Source organism: Jaculus jaculus, chromosome 19 (genome assembly GCF_020740685.1).
Source record: "Jaculus jaculus isolate mJacJac1 chromosome 19, mJacJac1.mat.Y.cur, whole genome shotgun sequence".
In the NCBI taxonomy this organism is placed as follows: domain Eukaryota; kingdom Metazoa; phylum Chordata; class Mammalia; order Rodentia; family Dipodidae; genus Jaculus; species Jaculus jaculus.
Window position 1 is genome coordinate 50,195,895 of NC_059120.1, and position 17,472 is coordinate 50,213,366.

The 17,472-nt window shown below is 42.9% G+C and overlaps 1 pseudogene; it reads left to right on the top strand.

Annotated features, from left to right (window-relative positions):
* The first annotated feature begins 3,709 nt into the window (after positions 1-3,709).
* On the top strand, positions 3,710-10,427 carry LOC101613244 (annotated as a pseudogene).
* Positions 10,428-17,472: the final 7,045 nt, after the last annotated feature.

Genomic DNA, 17,472 nt, shown 5'->3' on the forward strand with positions numbered 1-17,472 from the left:
ACCATAGTGTGCTAAAGACTACAGGGACACACATACATTTGTTAAATTAAATAGAAGTTATTCTCACTACAAGTGAAAATAACTTGGGGTGCACAAAAGTAAAATGCCCAAGACTACGGCCTTGCTGACAGAGCTCAAATTTTATGCAAACTCAGTCTCAGTTTAGTGTTCTCCTGCAACACCCACCTACTGCTCTGGCTGTGCTACGGGACCAGAGGAAAAGGGGATCAGGGTAGAGGATAAAGAAGAAATACAAAGAGCATCAAGCAAACATGTAAAATATAAGAAGAATCCATATTCTTAGTGTGATCCGCACCCCACAATGCTTGTACTTATTTCCAGGACTATTTGTCAAACATAACCCCAGGAAGTCACTGTGCATGTATGAAAACAAGCTGATGTTCAGAAAGGCCTTCCTGCATGATTTCCTGAGGGCAAGGCGTGAACTGCCACACCCAATTCCATGAATCAAAACCAATCTTATCATTGTCATATTAATACATAAGAACACTTCAGAGGCCAAAAGAATTGCTGAGAACCAACGAAGATAAATATGATGGCAAGTTACTCAAGAAACTCAAAGCAATTATACCTCAGGAGAACCTATTATGGAAATCAATTCTGTCTTAACATGACATCATCTCTTATAGAAACAGAAAATTTATGCCTCCTGATCTAAATCCCAATATGCGGAAGAAGTATGAACACTTAAAGAATTATGAAAAAAACCAGTGTCCCAGCAGTTCAACGACATAGAAATTCAGAGCCACCAGAAGAGCTCATACTTTGGTAAACAAATCACACAAAATAATTTGATCAGATATGAACTGAAGATAAATATCATAGAGAAAGAGAAATGGTCTGTTTTCCTATTTCACTATTCACTGACAGATATAAATTTCTCTTTTAAACTTTTTATTATTTATTTTTGTTTTATTTGTTAATGTATTTGAGAGAGAGAAAGAGGCAAAGAGAGGGAAAGAAGGAGAGGGACAGAGAGAGAATGGGCTCACCAGGGCATTTAGTCACTGCAAACAAACTCTAGACAAATGTGCCACCTTGTGCATCTGGCTTACATGGGTCCTGGGGAATCAAACCTGGGTCCTTGGGCTTTTCAGGCAAGTGCCTTAACCATTAAGCCATCTCTGCAGCCCAAATTCCTCTCTTTTAAATATATTCAATCATTATCATCTCAATTTGTGAAATGCAAAAAGAATTTTAAACAGAATAAGCTGATAACTCTGTATTAAGAAATAAAGAATTAAAGTGCTCTTAACTGTAGTATATGAACAAATATAATGCTTTAGTTATGCTTGAGATAAGCTTTCATCATTTTACATAAGCAAAATAGAGTTCATTAATGGATTTAAAGTATCAACAAAATTTCTTACATACCTTTTTAATAATTGCATATAAAAGGCTAAGTGCAATTACCATTTACTATGTAAATGATAAGCACAGCACTGTTTTCAGCTAAAGCAAAGCTATTAAAGAAATATTTATGAGCACATAGTCAAGTGTACTATGCTCATGTTGTTTAGGTTTCTAATTAGGACACAGTCACTAAACAAAATAAGGAAAGAAACTGCATGGGTTAAGAGGTGATGGAGGCTATAGACCAAAGGTGAGCCAGAGTGGATGAATGTCCGTCCATCTCATTGTACCAACTGTTGACCTACTGACAGACCACTTCCAGAGCCTATGACCCAAAGGGCACGGAGACACAGCCACCCACTTTATCAACAACTCTTCACATTCCTGCCAGTGGCTAAATGTGGTGGCTCCTTAGATTTCCAGACGTTCACATTTCTGATTGTCACGCATTCATATACAATTCACTTCTTATAGCAAATCCGTATGCCTATTAGGTCCTGATAGCTCTCTTCCTCATATAAATTCTAATATACAAACCATTCTTGCACAGTTCCATTGCCTAACAACAAAGTGTAACACATCCTTTATTCTGTTAAAAGTGGTCAATCAGAGCTGGCCATGGTGGTGCTTGCCTGTAATCCCAGCACTCAGGAGGCAAAGGTAGGACGATCGCTGTGAGTTTGAGGTCACTCTGAGACTATATAGTGAATTCCAGGCCAGCCTGAGCTAGAGACCCTACCTCAAAAAGCAACAACCACCCCCCAAAAAAAAAACCAAAAAAGTGGTCAATCAATTGGTGGCGTATTTTCTCCTTTTTCAACATGTATGTGTTTGATATGCATGCATTGATGTTTATATGTGTATGGGGCTGAGAGATGGCTTAATGGTTAAGACTTTTGTCTGTGAAGCCTAAGGACCCAGGTTCAATTCCCCAGGATCCACATAAGCCAGAGGCAAAAGGTGGCACATGTGTCTGGAGTTCGTTTGCAGGGGCTGGAGGCCCTAGTGTGCTCATTATCTCTATATAGCTACCTCTCTCTCTCTCTCTCCCTCTCTCTCTCTCTCTCTGCCTTTCCCTCTGTGCTGTCATTCTCAAATTAATAAGCAAAAATAAACAAAAATATTTTAATGTCTACTTGTATACTTCTACATCCCAGATGTACATGTTATTCCAAAGATCCAGTGAATACTGGGTGTTGTCATTGATATCAAAAGAGGACAAATTAGGAACAGTGACCAAGAAACAAAAGGTATATTGCAATTACATCTCACTGCTGGAATGAGCCACTGCACCAGAAGTGGCAGTGTGAATGGAGTTTCTATTTCAGCTCACAGTTTCCAAGGGAAGCTTCGTGATGATAAAGGAAAGCAGGACACGAGCAGAAGCTGGACGTCACCTCTGTCACAGCAGATCAAAACCAGCAGCAGGCGAGTGAAGAAAACCCGGGCAAGGGGGAGCTGGCCGTAACACCCCTAACAACACACCTCCTCCAGCAGGTTTCCACCTCCCAAATTGCCATCAGCTGGAACCAAGCATTTAGCACACCTGAGTTGACGGGGGACACAAGGTTAAATGAATAATCAAAGGAATGTGAGTTTTCTACTCCTGTGTTCAGCATCACCACGTAGGATTGCAGTACCATGTGTGTATTACTTCACGGCTTTCCTGGGTCAGCAGCCCATGCGCAGTTTCACTCCATCTCCTTGTTCCACAGCTACGATGAAGGGCAACAGCCAAAGCCATCCTCTCTTCTGAAAGCCTGCCTAAGATTGACCCTGCGGTTGTTGGCAACCTTTCATTGCTGGCACATTGTGGGGAGCCTGAGAGCCCCCAGATCCTTTTTGGATACCGGCCAAGGGGCAGCCTCACTTCCTTTCCATAGGTTGGTCGCTTCATTAAAGACAGCAAAGGAGAGTCTGCTGCCAAAACACAAGGCAGACGCGCCTGAAGCCCGGCTTCTGCTCCACACTGGGTACTGAGTGAGATACAACATGACTTGGAAAAAGAAAATGATACAAGGCCATGAATGGGAACAGGAGATGAAGGTGATTAGGGGAGGCCATCTACCATAATATGAGCGTGTCACAGCTATGCTGAAAACATCTCTAGAGAGTTCGTTTGTTGTGAGTGCCTGCTGGACTTGTGGCTCAAGTTAGCCTGAAAGGTCAGTGACAAACTGCTGGGAAGACACGCGTGTAGACTGAATCTGCATCGCAGAGGTTGAGAATTCATTTCCTGTAACGTATTTAAAACACTTACATGAAGTGCACAGACAGCTCCATCCGTCGAGCCTAATGCTCTTCACATACTCCAACGTAATAATTCATTGCAAGCATGGTTTACTCGAGTTTCCTGAAGAACTGGAACAGAGAGAAAAGTGATGAGCGAGTCAGTGAGATGGCCAGTGACAACGGCCTCACTGTCCTTCCCGGGAAGCGCAGGCTGCAGGTGAGCTCTGCTCCATTCAGTTCCATCTGCCGAAGACTTAAGCACTTCTCTGGGTGTGGTGACCATGAGTGGGAAGTTTGTGCCACCTATGGGATGACTAGGTGACCTTCGCTGGACTGGGGTATATGATGCATCTCTGAGCATAGAAAGGGGTTATTATTGACAAAAAGTACCATATGCCACAAGAAAACCTCCTCTGACACCTTCATGTTAGGATAAGAAACTAAAACCAAAACCCACTTGCTCATCTTATCAAAAATGCTTTATTTCATTTTTATGTACACCTCCAGAACTTATGTTAGGAGCTGAGGCTACACGAGATGAGCCAAGCTAAGTGTGACAGGTCACAGCTTGAATCACAGCCCTTAGATGCTGAGACAGGTTTGCCACAAGTTTGAGGCCAGTCTGTAGTACATTGTTGGTTCAAAGCCATCCTGGGTCACACAGTGGAAGCCTGTCTCAAAAAAACAAAACAAAACACAATAATAAGTAAATTTTAAAGAAAAGAAATGGGTGAAGCTATAATTAGAGATAACAGTTTAATGAAGTGATAGAAATATATGAATAAATATCCTTATAAATCTCTGAAAAGTGGCAAAGATTTCTAGTTAGTGAGTCTCATTTTTATCTCGGAGAAGAAGTGGCACAAATGACGCATTTCTCCTGAATCATGCCCGTCTCGCCCAGACCTGCACTGTGATTCATGACCCTCAGCTGAAAGTTACCAGGTCCCCACCTGCCTAAGATCACAGGTCCCAGAAGCTGCGTGTCGATTTAAGGAATACTTGACTTTCTCCTACCGCACTGACCAAGTTATCTGGTGATATGTAGAAACCCTCATTAAAAAGATCTTCACAGGCCACCTCTCAGGCCTTGAATATTCATATGTAGTCAAGGACTGTTAAGTAGCCCCTTAAATGTAAGTGTCCACTTTAAGGGTTGGGAGAGGTTAGTTTTACAGTAGAAATTTGGACTTATGTGCCTTTCCTAAAGTGTCTCCCACTCTGTAAGGACAAAAACACCTGTGAAAAATCAGTGGCCTCACATTTCTTTAGCCTTCTCTTCCTATCCCACTTTTTCCGTGTGTTGATTTTTTAGGGGTATTTTCTCTAATTTTTATTTATTTATTTTCAAGCAGAGAGCGATAGAAAAAAAGAGAGACAGACAGAGAGAATAAGTGCATCAAGGAATCAAGTTAAAGCAAATAATAATAATAAAGAAAAGAAAAAACTCCAGATGCATGTGTCACTGTGGGTACTGGGGAATCCAGCCCAGGTTGTTAGGCTTTGCAGGCAAGTGCCTTAACTGCTGATCCATCTATGCAGCCCCCACATATGGATTTTTGTTTAATCCTGTAAAGGATACTTTAGTGCCCTCAGTTTTACCAAAGTAAAAACAGAATGAAGTAAAACTAAAGGAAACACCTGCTTCCTGTTGTTGGCCAGGGAGGTCCCTGCTGCCTCCAAAATATCACAGGCACTTGCCAAGCCCCATGGTTTCCCACAAGTAACAGATGGTAAGACCCTATAGCAGCAAGATCACTGAAAAATCAAGCTGGTGTTGAACTGAAAACCTTTTCCCTGTAGACCAGCCAACTGAAAGCTGGCAAAAGCTGCACTGTATGCAGTCTGATGGGAGACAGAAGTCATCAGCAGTGGAAACAGTGGTCACTGGAAGCCTCACGTTTGGCCTTAAAGGCCAAATGACTGAATGAGTGCAATAGTGGCATGTCTGCTCTGGGGGAAGCCAACTGCTCTCTAATTGGACTGGCGGCCCACTCTAAGAGAGGCAATACATGAAAACCTAATCAAAAACATATGGCAGGGGAGTTCATGTGCCTTAGTGGCACAAAGCCCACTCTTGTCTGGCTAAATGCATATATTATTCTCACCAAACTGCCCTGAAAGCATTACACTTAATGTTCATATCCATATATTAACGCTACTCTCAGTTTTGGTTAGAGAAGCTTCTCTTTTCAGATGGCAGTGACCACTGGGATGACCCAGAAGGCATCATAGTGCTGAGAAGAAGTGACAGAGGAGTGCTCAGCACAGAAACATCTCTATCACACCCCCCAAGGCTCAGGGTCCATTGCGGAAGAGGTGGCAGAAAGAATGAGAGAGCCAAAGGAAGGGTACCACTCCTTAACAAAGCAACTGCCCAGACAGAAATTGGCCATGATATCCATGACCTCACAGTGCCTAGCAATACCTTCACAACATCCTCATAATCAAAGAAAAAGATGATGACATCAAAACAGAAGGGACACCAGTGGAGAGAGGGGGTATATGTGATGGAGAGCAGAGTTGTAAAGGGAGAAACGGGGGAGGGGAGGGAAACATCAGGGTTTATTGTCTGTAAGTATAGAAGTTGACAATAAAAGAACTTAAAAAGAAGAACCCAGAAAGGACACTGTGTAGGAGGAGGAAGGTATGGAGGAAGAGGGGTAAGAGGCAGCGACGAAGGTGGATTCACAGCAAAGTGTGATGATATTAATTTGCGAAAATATCATCATGAATCCTACTTTGTGCCATCCACTTAAAAATTATTATTTCTGAATGTTTTCATATTTTATTTATTAATTTGCAAGAAGAGAAAATGTGTGCATGCCAGGGATTCCAGCCACTGCAAATGAACTCCAGATGCATGTGCCACTTGTCCATCTGGCTTTTGTGGGGGCTGGGGGATCAAATTTGTGTTCCTAGGCTTTGCAAGCAAGCACCTTAACCACTGAGCAATCTCTCCAGCCCAAGAATTATTGAGTTTTAATTTTTTTTGGTTTTTTAAAAATTTTTATTTATTTGAGAGCAACAGACAAAGAGAGGAAGAGGGAGAGAGAGAGAGAATGAGAATGCCTGGGCCTCCAGCCACTGCAAATGAACTCCAGATGTGTGTGCCCTGTTGTGCATCTGGCTAACATGGGTCCTGGGGAATAGAGCTTTGAACCGGGGTCTTTAGGCTTCACAGGCAAGCACTTAACCGCTAAGCCATCTCTCCAGCCCTATTGAGTTTTATGAAAGAAAATACTCTGTTAAGACAAGAGGAGGGAGAGTCTACCAGAGATGAGATAGAAGATGTGTCATTGGCAGCGTGGCAGAGATTAAGCCCTACATTCTTACTAATGATGCAGAAAATGTGCTTTTCCGGCCATTTCTGCGAAGGTGAGCTGCAGGTAGTGAGCCACAGCACTACACATTTTGGTCTAAGCAGTATCGGGTGGGAAGAGTCAAACCAACCAGAAAGGCATGTGCTTTTGTTTGAATGACAATTTCCCTTCCTGGGGAATTTCTCTGAAGATATGATGGCTATATTCGTTACTGAAGCCAAAGGTCTCTCTTCCTATAGAAGCCGTTTGATCAACTCCAGATGACCTCTGTTGGACTGACACATACTATAAAATACTAATCTTCAGCCCTTGGCTGTTTATTGGCCCTCAGTATCACGGAAAGAACAGTTACATCCCAGCATTAATAAGGACACATTGCAAGATTCAAGTTGAACGTTTAGCCTGAAGGAAATAATGAAGCCAGATCTCTAGGAGGGAATTATAAAGACAGTTTTGCATCAATATTTTGTAGCACAGCATTCATTACTTTAATATGGAAAAATCTATTTGCTAACACTGTGAGTTTCCAATGCTGAAACAACACATGTGCTTAAAACTCGCATCCATTGAAATGTGGATTAAGAAGTTCTTATTTGAAACGCCTCGCAAATCCATGCTTGAGAAAACCTGCTGTCTGTGAAGGCTTCCTGTTGCCCTCAATGAGATAAGCAAAATGTATTACCAAGTCTAACAAGTAAGAGGATGATCATAATGTTTGAAATTAGAATAAAAAAGATGCATAGCCAAATAAATCCTGTAAAATCATGGTGTATTTCATCATAATAAAAGATTCCTGATGAGATATTCAAATAACCAATAACTGCAAAATCATTTGACATGAGACTCCTATTTAACATTGATACTATACAACACAGACAGACGAATCATCAACTTCCAATGCGGCAATTAAATTTTCCATGTAAAGTTCAAAGACTCAGCGTCACTGTAGTGATTGCTATAGATTTCTGTCCATTCTGAGTGTTACACGTGCCTGGAAAACTGGAGAAGTAATCAAGACAGTAAAGTGTTATTGAATGTTTTACATCAAATTTTAGGGCCGTTATCATCGAGGGCTGAAGAAACTCTCCCATCTCAGACAGCTGGGTGACTTTGAGTACCGCACTACCTTGCTGTGAAGCCTCTTGAAGTCCCTCAGGGAGCCCATCCTGTCTTGCTAAAGTGAGTTACAGCAATTTGCTTGGGGAACATTGGGAAACTGCAAGTCAAAGTAATCCAAACTGCCCGGGCTGATCTGGGGACTGTAAAGTCAACCAAGAACTCCTCAGTGGAGCATGAACTCATGAGGAACGATAACAGACACCGTTCATGAAAGCTTGAGAGTGAGCACAGTTCCCTGCCTGACTGCCGCCCCAGGGAGAGGCCTCGATCCATGGCTAGTTAAGAGACGGAGCCAAGGCCACTCCATGGTCTATTCCTACCCATGGCTTCCACGGGCTTTTACTGAATCTTGTTTTGCTTTAATGTCAATCTTAAGTTTCAATGGCTGTCAATTTTTTCTTGTTTGGAAGTTCATCATGAGCTGGATATCATGCAAAAAAAAAAAAAAAAAATAACAAGCTTCCATTCTATATACTTTGGAAACTAAGGGAGTCAGTTATGGCCCCTGTACCCCAACCACATCTCAAGGTAGGAAAAGTAGCTTTAGAAAACACTGACTTTGACTGAGACTTATGTGTTAAGCTTATTGTAAAGGCAGAAAGGATTCTTATGCACTACTAGTGAGCTACTGAGGAAATACCTAATAAACTGCCTAATTAAAATTATGACATCTTAAGACTCCTTGCAGCAGAAACCTACGGACGAGAGCTCACAGGAAATATTTCTCATCACAGAGTCCTTCAGAATATGTTTTCCATTGGCACAGTCTTGAAAGTAAGATGCCAGTATAGCCATTTCAATATGATCAAATCCAGCATTTCAATATTGTACCATAAGCCAACACCACTTAGAGATAAGCATTACAGTTGTAGGCTTCTGTAAGCTAGATCTTTTAAAATAGCCTTTCAGGACATTAGGACATTATAAGTATTTCCCTGCATGACTTTAATGAATCTGTAATAATTTCCTAATAGTTATTTTTTAAAAATTTACCCTGGTGGTAGTTTTGTTTTTGTTTATTTATTTGAGATAGAGTGGAGAGAGAGGCAGATAGAGACAACAGGCTCACCAGAGCCTCCAACCACTGCAAAGGAACTCCAGACGCATGCGCTACCTTGTGCATCTGGCCTATGTGGGTACTGGGGAATTGAACCTGAGCCCTTAGGCTGCTCAGGAAGCGCCTTAACCACTAAGAGATCTCTCCAGGCCCCTGACAGTAGTTTTAAATTTAGCATATGTGTAGAGATCTATATCACAAACCTTTCAAATCTGTGCTACTCAATGCAAATGTATTGAGAACACATGACAATACATAAAACCCGAGCAGTCAATAGAGACCATTGTCTAAGAGGTGTAAAATTTCAGCTACATAGGAGGAAAAAATTCAAGAGCTCCATTGTTTGATACGGTGATTATATTTATTACCACACCACATACATGAATTTGGTAGGAGAGTAGATTTTAAGTGTTCTCACCACACACACACACACACACACACACACACACACACACAAATATGGGAAGTAATAGGTGTGTTGATGAGCTTTATGTCACTATTTATGTGTGGATACAACAATATAGCTTGTGTTGTACATTACAAACATATAAGTCTTGTCTACTTAAGTTTTTCATTAAACTTTAATTTAAAATGAAATTAGGAGACGGACGGTTGGCCAGGGACCAGAGCGGAGACCACCGTGGCCCAGCTCCTGCGGGCATCCTGCCTTCTGCCCCTGCTCCTGCCAGGCTCGGTCCCGCTGAGCCGGGGACAAGATCAGTCCAAGACGGACTGCCAAGGCAGCATGGGCGGCACCATCCACGATCGCGGGCCCTGACCATCGACGGCGAGGAGTACGTTCCTTTCGAGCAGTACAGTGGCAAATGCATCCTCTTTGTCACCGTGGCCAGCTACCGAGGCCTCACAGACCCGTACATAGAGCCGAACGCGCTGCAAGAAGAGTTCGCACCATTCGGTCTGGTCATTCCAGCCTTTCAACCCTGCAACCAGCTGGGCAAGCAGGAGCCAGGAGAGAACTCGGAGATCCTGCCCAGCCTCAAGTCTGTCCGTCCAGGTGGAGGCTTTGTCCCCAACTTCCAGCTTTTTGAGAAAGGGGATGTGAATGGGGCGAAGGAGCAGAAGTTCTACACTTTTCTGAAGAACTCATGCCCTTCCCACCTTGGAGCTCCTTGGCACACCCAGCCCTCTTCTGGGAACCCATGAAGGTCCATGGCATCCGCTGGAACGTTGAGAAATTCCCGGTGGGGCCAGATGGCATACCCATCCCGCGCTGGTACCACCGGACCACTGTCAGCAACGTCAAGACAGACATCCTGGCCTGCATGAGGCGGAAGGCAGCCCGGGGGCCCACTGGGAAGTAACTGATCCCTTCTACACCCCCCCCAGCCCCTGTCCACCATGCAGGGCCTCTTCAGGAACGAATCCATGTGCCCAGTCTATCACACAGACCCGTTACTACACAAAGGTCTAGCCTCTTGTACCCATGTTGACACTTGTGAGTGCAGTTACCCCGAAGCCGCGCATCTGCCTGTGTGACACCCAGAAACACAGAAACATGGACCCTCTGTGTCCACAGCTGGGCTCTGGGCAGTGCTAGACAGCACCCTTTCCTTTCCAGCTGTTCCAGTGACGATGTGTTTTCCCAGAGCCCAGAGGAATATCCAGTGGTAGGTCAAACTGTCCTAATTCAAATCTAGATGCTAATCTTGGGGCTAGCATCTGCCCCCCGCCTTCAGATGTTCGCACTGAAGTCCCGAGAAGTTTCTAGGTCCCTAACGTTGGCCACACTCCCTTCTCCTTCCTGAAGGGCCCTGCCAAGCTCCTATCCTATCCCGTCTTACCCCTGAGATCCGCTAAGGCAGCCGTGAGTGTGACAGCCACGTACCCTGCGACAGAGGTGGTGTCTTCACGAAGCCCACAGGCGGGCCTCCCCTGAGCCTGTCTGTGGGCCCAGCCTTTAGTGCATTCAGGCTGAGGTCTCCAGGGCAGGCATGCCGCCCCAGCTCCTGCAGAGAATGTGTCTCGCCCCTCACCCTGCCCACTGGCATTTCTCACACCCGTCTACCTAGTAAAGGCCTTTCTGCAGCAAATAAATAAATAAATAAATAAATAAATAAATAAATAAATAAATAAATAAAATTAAAAAAAATGAAATCAGAACTATATAAGTTGAAGGTTACTACAGAAATTTATAAACCAGGGCTACAGAGATGGCTTAGCAATTAAGGAGCTTGTCTACAAAGCCTAAGGACCCAGGTATGACTCCCCAGTACCCACATAAGCCCAATGTGGTGCATGCATCTGGGGTTTATTTGCAATGGCTAGAGGCCCTGGCGTGCCCATTCTCCCTCCCCCTCCACCCTCTGTCTCTCTCTCTCTCCCTCCCTAACTCTGTCTCAAATAAATTAAAATAACTAAAGGTCTGTGAAAAAAATTTTTTTTAAAGATACTGGAAATATGGCTTAGCAGTTAAGGCACTTGCCTGCAAAGCTTCAAAGGACCCAAGTCCAATTCCCCAGGACCCACATAAGCCAGATGCATAAGGTGGTGCACGTGTCTGAAATTTGTTTACAGAAGCTGAAGGCCCTGGCATGCCCATTCTCTCTCTCTCTCTCTCTCCAAATAAATATTATTTAAAAATTAATAAATCAGGTCCTCTCAGGAAATGTTAGCTAACAAACACAGAAGGTTATTTAGCATGTGGTTAGATAGTCTTGACAGGTGAAGCATCTTCCATATGTGTTATTTAGCTAGGCATTTTAATGAGAAGATGCTCACCTAGTATGTGAAATTCATCATGAGCTGATTCTACTAGCGTCTAATTTATGTTTTTTCCCCTCACACTACATGAAATAGAATATATGATTTATTGGGGCTAGAGAGATGGCTTAGTGGTTAAGGCACTTGCCTGCGAAGCCTAAGGACCCAGGTTTGATTTTCCAGGTCCCAGGTAAGCCAGATGCACATGGTGGTACATGCGTCTCGAGTTCATCTATAGTGGCTAGAGGCCCTGGCATGCTCCCTCTCTCTCCCTCTCTCTCCCTTTCTGCCCCTCTAATAAATAAATAAAAATAAATCAGGAAAAAAATTTAAGAATATCTGATTTCTTCATCATGTGTGTGTGTTACACATATATGTACATGTTTGTGTGGGTATGTACATGTATGTATGGGTATGTACATGCCATGGTGCACTTGTGGATGTCAGAGGACAGCATAGCGTGTCATTCCTGGCCTCTCACCACGTTGGCGACACAGTCTCTTCTTCATCGTAGCGTACATGTCCAACAGCATAGCTGGCCCGAGAGCTTCTGAGCGCTGCCCTGCCCTGCCCTGCCTCCCGTCCCCTCATAGGAGCGCGGCGATTACAGACAAATGAACGCTACTGTGGCCAGCTTTACCCAGGTTCTGGGTATCCAAGCTCAGTTACAGTTGCACAGCAAGAACAGTATCCACTGAGCCATCTTCCCAGCCCAGAATGTATCATTTTATCCTTGTACCTCTAGAGTGTTGTTTGGGAGATTCACTAAATATAACTTTCAGAGTTATGCTTTGGATTTCATGTCAGTTTTGTGACTGCTTTCTGAGGTTTTAAAAAAAAAAAAAAGGGTTACACTTCAATTCATTCCAACGACATGAAGAACAAAATGGACTGTCTGCGGTTTTCAAAGCCAATAACCTGTTCTTTCATTCCTTGAGGTCTATCTTGCATACAACACGATCTGATTTCAGCTTTCTTGAACAGCCAGGAAAGCAATATGCTGGCGTGAACACTGCTGGGCACAGTAATTGAATGACTCCAGTCTGAATCCTAACCCAGTTCAGGTCTAGCAAATAGATGACATTTAAGAATAACTGTTCTCCCTCTGCCGCTGTATTAGCTGCAGTCCTTTCTTTGAGCAGCATGCAACACTGTTCTGAAGACAGGACTGTATTTTCACATAGCACTTAACTGGGGAAAAAACAAACAAAAAAAATGTTGCTTAGGATTTCTGGGAGTTTTATTTGACTACCATTGTTTATATTTTCCTTTTTCAATTACAAGGACTATTTTTTATTGGAGAGTTTGACCACTTCAATCAAGCCTGTCTAAAATATTGAAAGAAATTAAGACTTTAAATAAATATATTTCTTTTTCTTGTTGATAATAAGAATGGACTTGATTCTACAATGAAAATGTATAGCCCAGTTCAACCCACAAACTATGACCAAACTTGTTTACAGAGATCTTTCAATTTGAAAACTCAATCTATATTGTTTAGTAGAATATGGATACTCAATTCCCCATTTGAAATGAGATATTGAAAACATGTACAATAGTTTCAATATGACATGGCTTTTATTTTCTTTATATATCATTTTCTAATTTGCCTCCTTTGTTAAAGTGCAACTAATAACTTTCAAATCAGAATGCCAGGCTGGAGGGATGGCTTAGTGGTTAAGGCATTTGCCTGCAGAGCCAAAGGAGCCAAGTTCTATTCCCCAGGACCTACGTTAGCAGGATGCACAAGGGGGCACAAGCATCTGGAGTGCGTTTACAGTGGCTGGAAGCCCTGACACACCCATTTTCTCTCTCTCTTTCTCTCCTTTCTCTGATAACTAAATCAATATTTTAAAAATTCTAATTTTTTTTAAAGCAGAAAGCCAAGACAACACATATAAATAACATTCCAACAAGTGTCCTTGCATAGAATTGCAAAATAGGTCCTTGTCTTGGCAGTCGCCTCCCCAGATAGCTCAGATTCCCAGGTGCATCTGTAGCTTTGGAGAACCAGAGGGAAGGAGCAAGAAGCAGTTCTACCTGAGGAGGTCAAGGGCAAAGGTTTAAGGATAAATTCTACATCTTCCTCTCTTTTGAGTCAGATATATGAGTAGGTCAGCCTAGTTGTTCCCTGGTGATAAGTAAAGCCCCCTCTATAATTCCTAATCTACTTTTTTTCTAATAACTTAAGAAGTCAGTGATAAGTTTTAACGGAAATTGCACCTATTAAGAGTGGTACTCTGTGGTTTTAATGTAGGCACACTTTCAAGAGAAGACAAACTCTGGTCCTATGAGAAGAATGTTATTGTTTTTACTTGAGGAGCCTTGATAAGATGGAGGTAAAATACAGCAGTTCCTAAGATCAAATGTGTAATTACTCCCTTCATCTTTCTGAGCATATGCACTACTTAGTACTTCCGTGGTGGTCAACATTTAAACATACTGTTGCCCTGTGCTTCATCCGACAAACATCACTCTTAATAGTCTCTCACTTAAAAAAAATCTTGCTATTTTCCCTGATGCATTTGGGAGCTCACTGGGAAAGTTATTACCGTGAATAACTAAAACAGGGTGAGATTTTAACCCATGCAGAGCAGCCTTCCTGATTTATAAACAACACTATACGTATGAGGAATTGGCATGTTTATCTGACGCTTACAAGAAGTTTTATGTTTATATATGTTTCTGCTTCTTAAACAATATGTGGTCAGGTGTCTGTCGTCTGTCCATCCATCTGTCTGTATGTTCATTCAGGTCTTCTAGATTCTGCATCTAAGTGAGAAAGTTCTTGTCATTGAATGAGTGAGAAGTCCTAAAAGTCTGTCTGCGTTTGTGGCCTCCTTCTGTCCCACCACTGACCTAGTCCAGGTCCTTGCCTTCTCCCGGAAAGCTGCAGGGCCTCTCCCTTCACGTTCCAGCAGCATGAAGATTAGGAGTTTCCTGTGGCTGCCGAGATGTTGTACTTTGAATATGAGATGTCCACAGACTCGTGTTTGAACTCCATAGGCTCGTATTTGAACGCTCAGCCCCTACGCAACACTGCTGTTTGAGAAGGTTGAAGAAGGTTGTAGAGCCTTGCTGGAGGAAGTGGATGTCTGGAGGTGGGTCTTGTAGGTTTTAGCCATGTCCCACTGCTAGTCCACTCTGATTCCTAATTGTACATGCTCCTGCTAGCATGCTTTCTCTGCCTATAGGCCACTAAATTGCATGTCCGAATAAATCCTTCCTCTCTTAAGCTGTTTCATGCCAGGTATCTGGTCACCATGGCAAGAAAAGTGTCTAATACACAAGCTATACATCATATGCATGACTTTCCTCACACATTTTTCCTCCCGTCTGAAGAATTTCTGGGATAAATAACATTACCCATTCCAAATCCCACATAAGACTTTTTGAAGCAAACACTAACTTCATGAATATTTTGGGCCCACACCCTTTATCATAATTTCCTTCTGAAATACTGTACGAGAATTGGAGCTTAAATCCAGCAGGATTTATGTGGCTCTGTTATTATATTGCTTGGAGAAAGATTGCTTTGTGCTTTATACATACATATGAAAACTGTTTTCTTATTTCTTGCTACAGCCCCATAAGCATTTTCTAGAAAGCCCATATAAACTTAATTTATCAAAGACAAATTAAAGAGGGTTTTAGCATATTAAAAGAAAAGCACGGGTAGAGATTTTTGAAGTACTTTGGAAATAACATTTTATATGATAAATATAAGAGTAATCTTCCAAAAGAAAATCTATCTCAGGAAAGTCAGATTTTTCGATGTTCAAAATAATTGTGAATATATCAGAAACTGAAATCTAAATAGAACATAATATCCTTCGAGTTCAAAGACTCTAGTTATGACCTACATCATAATGGTCAGTCTCCGACTTTTCCCCTTGGCCTCTGCTCCCATAGCTCCAACTCTACAAGACAGTTCCACGCAAAATGCTTACATCATAGGACTAGTCATTGTAGTAACGTTTTTGGTGTTGTCAGATATTCACCTAGGTTAATATATACCAGAAATTGTTTTAGAAGTGTATATCTCACTTCTTCATGCATGTATACATGTCACGCACACATATCGTTTAAACTCCAAAATCCAGCCTTGTGAGATAGAAACCAGTGTCTCCCTGCCCGCCCCCCTTCAGTTATCAAAGAGGGACATGAAACACAGAATGAGGAAAGATCTTACTCCCAGCCTGTGAGGCTTAAATTCTGTTGTCAACTTGATGAGATTAGGAAGCCACAGACATTCCTCTTGGGTGGGCCTCTGAGGATACTTCCAGGAAGGAGTGACTGGAGGGGGCAGTCCTTCCTCCAGAGTGGGTGCCTTTCATTCACCTGGCTGCCTGCACTACTCGCTGATAAGAGCTTTTTACCTGCACCCCCGCCCCCCGCCATACACACGTCTGTTCACTCTTGGTGCGTCTTCGCTGTTCCGCTACCCTGCATCGGCCCCGGAACTAAGTTTCACCAGCTTTCCCATGTGGACTGCAGACCAGCAGCTCTCCAGAAACCATCCACACCTTCAGTGCTGGGTAGACACTGCTGAGACATCAGCCATGTAGACTGAGCAGATACCAGGGATCCTTGACTCTCAAGCCTGCAGACAGCTATTATAGGACTGCCAGAAGCTAACACAAGAAATTCCCTTTTCATTAATTGGTATTGCCAATTCATTCTATAGGTTCTGTTCCTGTAGAGAACCATGGCTGATACACACCCTGAAAACCTGACACTTACAGAAAGGAGACATGAATCTTGATGCTCTGATTTTAGTGTTTTTACACCCCAGGCCTCAGTCCTTCAGTACGTCCTCACTGAAAGTTTGTGAATTATAGAGGCAGACAGACCTTGATTCAAATCTCACCCACCCCAACGACAACAATCATGAGAAATTTCTACCCTATCAGCCACGAAAATTTGACAACTTCATTAACTAATCTGGACAGCAGGAAGGACCTTCATATACAAGATGGAATTACTCAATCTTATGATGTTGGAAGGAAGATAAAATGAACCGGTGTTTATAAGGTCTTGACCAGCATGATGCTCGGTATATAGGGGATGGTTCACAAATGTGGATCACTTTCCTTCTGATTGTCCCTCAGGGACCTCAAATTTAAGACGACACAAGGTCAAACAGCAGTACCTGCTGCTACGTCCATATGTCTTCGTGCGGGGATAGTTACTTGTGTTCAGTGACTCTCAGTATAACTCCCAGTTGTCTTCACCTGAAGAACAGGTGACCCATCAAATCCCCATCTGTTTGTCCTATGAGCCCTGGGCTACGACTGTCTTACAAATCCTCACCTATGGCTATGCTGATGCCTCTGCCCGTGGGCCTCCACTTGGGAAGCTGTCCATTACTAGATCTCTAGCAAATAAATTTTAATAAAATCACTATGGTGCTTAATGACCTTCACAGCTTGCACGCAGCCAACAGCTAAAACTGAAGGTTTAGCCTGGTTTCCTCCTTCCATAGCGCACTCAGGTCCCAGCCCTCCCTTCCTCATATCTAAAGTAACATCAGCCGGGCGTGGTGGCGCACGCCTTAAATCCCAGCACTTGGGAGGCAGAAGTAGGAAGATTGCTGTGAGTTTGAGGCCACCCTGAGACTACATAGTGAATTTCAGGTCAGCCTGG